We start from the raw sequence: 6,752 nt of genomic DNA on the forward strand, positions 1-6,752 counted from the left end.
ACGTCTCGGCTTGATGCAAAGGGATGGTTGAGCAGCGATAGCGGTCGCACATCACGTGTAACTGCTGGAATCACGAAAAAGTAGTGGCGACAACACATGTGTGACTTCGATGGTGCTGTTATTCGAGCACCCGGTCTCGAGCTCCGTGGTGAAAGCAAAGGTCTACCCAAGTTGGTTATACCTGGCAATGACGATGTTTCTACGTCGTTACCTTGTTGAAGGCATTGTTCGAATATCCTCGGACTGTTCTTCAAGGTGAAAACCTAGATTCTGGCCGTGGGTGGTTGGATCCGGTGACGGCGGCGATTCCTTTCCTAAAGGCGTTGATGTTGAAGAATATCGTGATGTCATAAGATGGTTGAGGCGGATACGGTCATTGCAGTAGCCTGTCAACTGTAGATCATACCGCTTTGCCTTTTTTTCCTCGCCTACGCATATATAGCTTTGGTCTTATATGACTTTGCTATTGCCGGTGTGTTTTGTGTGCATGCCTTGATGTTGGCTTTGTGCATCCTAGCTATGTAGAGGTCGGGTGTGTGTTCATTGTGTTTGTAACTTTTTTGGCGGCAAAACATCCAATCTATTTATTTGCAATCATGTTAGTACAATGAACATAAGAAATAATAAAAATTACACCTAAATCCGTAGTCCACCTAGCGACAACTACAAGCACTGAAGCGAGCCGAGGGCGTGTCGCTGTCATCGCCGCTCCCTCACAGGAGCATGGCAAAACTTGTTGTAGTAGACAGTCGGGAAGTCGTCATACTAAGGCCCCATAGGATCAGTGCAGAACAACAACCGCCGTTGAGAAAGTGCAACGTAGATCAAAAGAATCCAACCTGCAGACACACAAAAGTAGACGAACGGCGAGCAGATCCGAGCAAATCCATCAAGGATAGATCTGTCAGAGACACACCTCCTCAGGCATACCGACGATGCTAGAAGTACCACCGGAACGGGGGCTATGCGAGGAGAACACCTTATTCCATCGTCAGAGAGTCACCGCCGTCTCGCCCTTCTGAATAGGACATAAACTCTAACAAATCTCGAAGACCCATCTAAAAGCAGAGCCCTCCCACCGGCAAGGACTTGGATCCACTGCACCCCCATGACCCTAATGCCACCGGAGACGAGGCGGACCGGCGGCGGAGCCGGTGCGAGGTAGAGGAACCCTAATTGGGGAGGAGGCCGCTGCGTAAGATGTCTTTCATTGTGTTTGTATCATTTTGATGCTTCATTTTGAAATAATAAAATTCATCTTTGTGTCATCTTGATGCACATGATGAGGTTGCGTGCCGTTGCTTGGTAACGGAAATGCTTGATGTTTTTTTAGAAAAGGAGAAAGACCTCCTGCCTCTGCATCTGGACGATGCATGCAGATATTTTATTAATTATTTATAAAAGACCTTACAAAAAATACAACAGTAAGTCTGAAGCCACCGTCTAGGCAACATCTGTCGCTACTCCTATCCAGTTGATGAAGGGATGCTGATAGTCCGGGCCTAATATCATAGACCTCGCAGTCAAACCTAACATCTAAGACCTGAGGTCCTAACCAAGCCACTTGCCGGGTATGAGGCACACACCGGTCCGGCGTGCTCTTAGAGGCCGCCGCTGTCAACTACCACCACTCCATCTTCTGAGCTGTACTGACGCATCATCCTTGCCCGGTCTAGCTGCCGTCGACGCCACCACGTCGCCCAACGGCACCGCCTCCCTGCGCGTGAACTGCTGAGCACGTCGCTGTCGCCGCCGGTACCCCTCAGCACCATGCCGCCAAGTACCACCAGCCGACACAGCTTGAAGTCTCTGAAAGATCTGTCGTGCGTAGCACCTGCCGACCAGGCATGACAAAGCTTAGCACCTATCGGCCAGGCATGACTTGACATCTCCACCAAAGCTCCGTGCAAGACGAAGCCGCTCCACCTCCTTCCTCTGACTTCCAGCGCCGCTCCACAAACGATGCTCCCAAGAGAGAAACGGCATCGTAGTGCTGCCATCGTCCGATCTGGAAAATCAGATCCTAGGGTTTCCCCCAGAGCAGCACGAGTGGGTCGACAGTAATTATAGGATGATGCCTTCATCAAGGTAACGACGCAGACCGCCGCCATCGTTCGTCGTCGGCTCGGTTTTCACCGGCAACTAAGTCTCCCCGACTCGCAGCCGGGACTAGATTGCAGATCTCGAGATCTGCTCACCCAGCCTCAGGCCGACCACCTCCGACGTAGGAGATGAACACCACCGCCAAGCCCAGGGTTGCCGTCCCAGGTGCCCGCGTGATGCAGATCAAGACCAAGAGCGCCACCGTGATCCGAAGCTGAACCGGAGGTTGAGCGACTGCAACATGGCCGCAGCCGCCACCCGTTGTGACTACAGACCCGCTGGCACACTACAGCCGCCGTTGTCCGCCATCACCGCCAAAAAGATCAAGATTAGGACCGCCGCATCGATCTTGAGCAGCTGACGTGCGAGCAGAAGACCGCCGCTGCCGAGCCGCTCGGGCTTTGCCCTGGCGGTGTCACCGGCGGCGGCGGAGTGGAGAGTGGTGGCGGGGGGGGGGGGATGTGGAGGAGGGAGGCGTGGATGCCTCGGTGCAACGCAGCAGCGTTGCACGGGAGCGGGGGTAGGGAGGAAGGATCGGACGGCGATCGGATCGCGAGCACCTCCTGGTCGCTAGTCGCTAGACGTCCCGATCCTTTTTTTACGGACCTCTAGTTCTAGTCGCTAGTCCGGAAATGCTCGATGTTAGACAGGAGGATAGAATTCTCGATTTTATCCTGGACATGAAGAAAAGTGGGATCGCCCTGCGGCTGCACTGGCGGAAAGGCGCTAATTTTTTTTAAATAATACATTTTTATATTAAATTTCAGAAATATTACACCATAATTATATTTTTTAAAATATTACCCAATCGGCCTACTGCTGACCGATTGGATCCAGTCGGCCTACTGCTGGCCGATTGGCCCCCAGTCGGCCCACTGCCGGCTGATTGGATCCAGTCGGCCCACTACTGGCCGATTGGCCCCAGTCGGCCCATTGCTAGCCGATTGGCACCGAGTGTGATTCCTCTAGGCCGACAGGTGCATGCACCCATTTATCTGTTGAATAGGTATGAATGTTGTGAAGGAAATATGCCCTAGAGGCAATAATAAAGTTATTATTTATTTCCTTATATCATGATAAATGTTTATTATTCATGCTAGAATTGTATTAACCGGAAACATAATACATGTGTGAATACATAGACAAACATAGTGTCACTAGTATGCCTCTACTTGACTAGCTCGTTGAATCAAAGATGGTTAAGTTTCCTAGCCATAGACATGAGTTGTCATTTGATTAACGGGATCACATCATTAGGAGTATGATGTGATTGACATGACCCATTCCGTTAGCCTAGCACTTGATCGTTTAGTATGTTGCTATTGCTTTCTTCATGACTTATACATGTTCCTATGACTATGAGATTATGCAACTCCCATTTACCGGAGGAACACTTTGTGTGCTATCAAACGTCACAACGTAACTGGGTGATTATAAAGGAGTACTACATGTGTCTCCAAAGGTACATGTTGGGTTGGCGTATTTCGAGATTAGATTTTGTCACTCCGATTGTCGGAGAGGTATCTCTGGGCCCTCTCGATAATACACATCACTTAAGCCTTGCAAGCATTGTAACTAATGAGTTAGTTACGGAATGATGCATTACGTAACGAGTAAAGAGACTTGCCGGTAACGAGATTGAACTAGGTATTGGATATCGACGATCGAATCTCGGGCAAGTAACATACCGATGACAAAGGGAACAACGTATGTTGTTATGCGGTTTGACCGATAAAGATCCTCGTAGAATATGTAGGAGCCAATATGAGCATCCAGGTTCCGCTATTGGTTATTGACCAAGAATAGTTCTAGGTCATGTCTACATAGTTCTCGAACCCGTAGGGTCCGCATGTTTAAGGTTTCGATGGCAGTTTTATTATGAGTTTATGAGTTTTGATGTACCGAAGGAGTTCGGAGTCCCGGATGAGATCGGGGACATGCAAGGAGTCTCGAAATGGTCGAGACGTAAAAATCGATATATTGGACGACTATATTCGGAGTTCGAAAAGGTTCCGAGTGATTCGGGTATTTTTTGGAGTACCGGAGAGTTACGGGAATTCGCCGCGGAGTATATGGGCCTTATTGGGCCATACGGGAATATAGGAGAGAGGTCGAAAGGAAGGAGGCGCGCAGCCCCCCTCTGGTCCGAATTGGACAAGGGGTGCGGCCCCCTTTTCCTTCCTCCTCTCCCCCTCTTTCCCCCTTCTCCTACTCCAACAAGGAAGGAGGGAGTCCTACTCCCGGTGGGAGTAGGACTCCCCTTGGCGCGCCCCTCCTAGGCCGGCCGCCCCCTCCCCCCTTGCTCCTTTATATACGGGGGCAGGGGGGCACCTCTAGGGACAACACAAGTTGATCTACGGATCGTTCCTTAACCGTGTGTGGTGCCCCCCTCCACCATATTCCACCTCGGTCATATCGTCGCGAAGTTTAGCGAAACCCTGCGCCGGTAGAACATCATCATCGTCACCACGCCGTCATGCTGACGAAACTCATCCCCGACGCTTTACTGGATTGGAGCCCGGGGAACGTCATCGAGCTGAACGTGTGCTGGACACGGAGGTGCCGTACGTTCGGTGCTTGGATCGGTCAGATTGTGAAGATGTACGACTACATCAACCGTGTTGTCATAACACTTCCGCTTACGGTCTACGAGGGTACATGGACAACACTCTCTCCTCTCGTTGCTATATCATCACCATGATCTTGCGTGTGCGTAGGAATTTTTTTTGAAATCACTACGTTCCCCAACAGTGGCATCCGAGCCAGGTTTTATGCGTAGATGTTATATGCACGAGTAGAACACAAGTGAGTTGTGGGTGATATAAGTCATACTGCTTACCAGCATGTCATACTTTGGTTCGGCGGTATTGTTGGATGAAGCAGCCCGGACCGACATTACGCGTACGCTTATGCGAGACTGGTTTCACCACCGTGCTTTGCACACAGGTGACTAGCGGGTGTCAGTTTCTCCAACTTTAGTTGAACCGAGTGTGGTTACGCCCGGTCCTTGCGAAGGTTAAAACAGCACTAACTTGACGAACTATCGTTGTGGTTTTGATGCGTAGGTAAGAACGGTTCTTGCTAAGCCCGTAGCAGCCACGTAAAAATTTGCAACAACAAAGTAGAGGACGTCTAACTTGTTTTTGCAGGGCATGTTGTGATGTGATATTGTCAAGATGTGATGCTATATTTTATTGTATGAGATGATCATGTTTTGTAACCGAAGTTATCGGCAACTGGCAGGAGCCATATGGTTGTCGCTTTATTGTATGAAATGCAAACGCCCTGTAATTGCTTTACTTTATCACTAAGCGGTAGCGATAGTCGTAGAAGCAATAGATGGCGTAAATGACAACGATGCTACGATGGAGATCAAGGTGTCGCGCCGGTGACGATGGTGATCACGAGGGTGCTTCGGAGATGGAGATCACAAGCACAAGATGATGATGGCCATATTATATCACTTATATTGACTGCATGTGATGTTTATCCTTTATGCATCTTATCTTGCTTTGATTGACGGTAGCATTTTAAGATGATCTCTCACTAATTATCAAGAAGTGTTCTCCCTGAGTATGCACCGTTGCGAAAGTTATTCGTGCTGAGACACCACGTGATGATCGGGTGTGATAGGCTCTACGTTCAAATACAACAGATGTAAAACAGTTGCGCACGCGGAATACTCAGGTTAAACTTGACGAGCCTAGCATATAACAGATATGGCCTCGGAACACGGAGACCGAAAGGTCGAGCGTGAATCATATAGTAGATATGATCAACATATTGATGTTCACCGTTGAAACTACTCCATCTCACGTGATGATCGGACATGGTGTAGTTGATATGGATCACATAATCACTTAGAGGATTAGAGAGATGTCTTTCTAAGTGGGAGTTCTTTAGTAATATGATTAATTGAACTTAAATTTATCATGAAGTTAGTCCTGGTAGTATTTTGCAAATTATGTTGTAGATCAATAGCTTGCGTTGTTGCTTTCATATGTTTATTTTTATATGTTCCTAGAGAAAATTGTGTTGAAAGATGTTAGTAGCAATGATGCGGATTGGATCCATGATCTGAGGTTATCCTCATTGCTGCACAGAAGAATTATGTCCTTGATGCACCGCTAGGTGACAGGCCTATTGCAGGAGCAGATGCAGACGTTATGAACGTTTGGCTACCTCAATATGATGACTACTTGATAGTTTTGTGCACCATGCTTTATGGCTTAGAATCGGGACTTCAAAGACGTTTTGAACGTCATGGACCATATGAGATGTTCCAGGAGTTGAAGTTAATATTTCAAGCAAATACCCGAGTTGAGAGATATGAAGTCTCCAACAAGTTCTATAGCTAAAAGATGGAGGGGAATCGCTCAACTAGTGAGCATGTGCTCAGATTGTCCGGGTACTTCAATCGCTTGAATCAAGTGGGAGTTAATCTTCCAGATAAGATAGTGATTGATAGAATTCTCTAGTCACCATCACTAAGTTACTAGAACTTCGTGATGAACTATAGTATGCAAGGGATGACGAAAACGATTCCCGAGCTCTTCGTGATGTTGAAATCGACGAAGGTAGAAATCAAGAAAGAGCATCAAGTGTTGATGATTGACAAGACCACTAGTTTCAAGAAAAGGGCAAAGGGA

Source organism: Triticum aestivum, chromosome 6B (assembly GCF_018294505.1).
Source record: "Triticum aestivum cultivar Chinese Spring chromosome 6B, IWGSC CS RefSeq v2.1, whole genome shotgun sequence".
Taxonomy (NCBI): Eukaryota; Viridiplantae; Streptophyta; class Magnoliopsida; order Poales; family Poaceae; genus Triticum; species Triticum aestivum.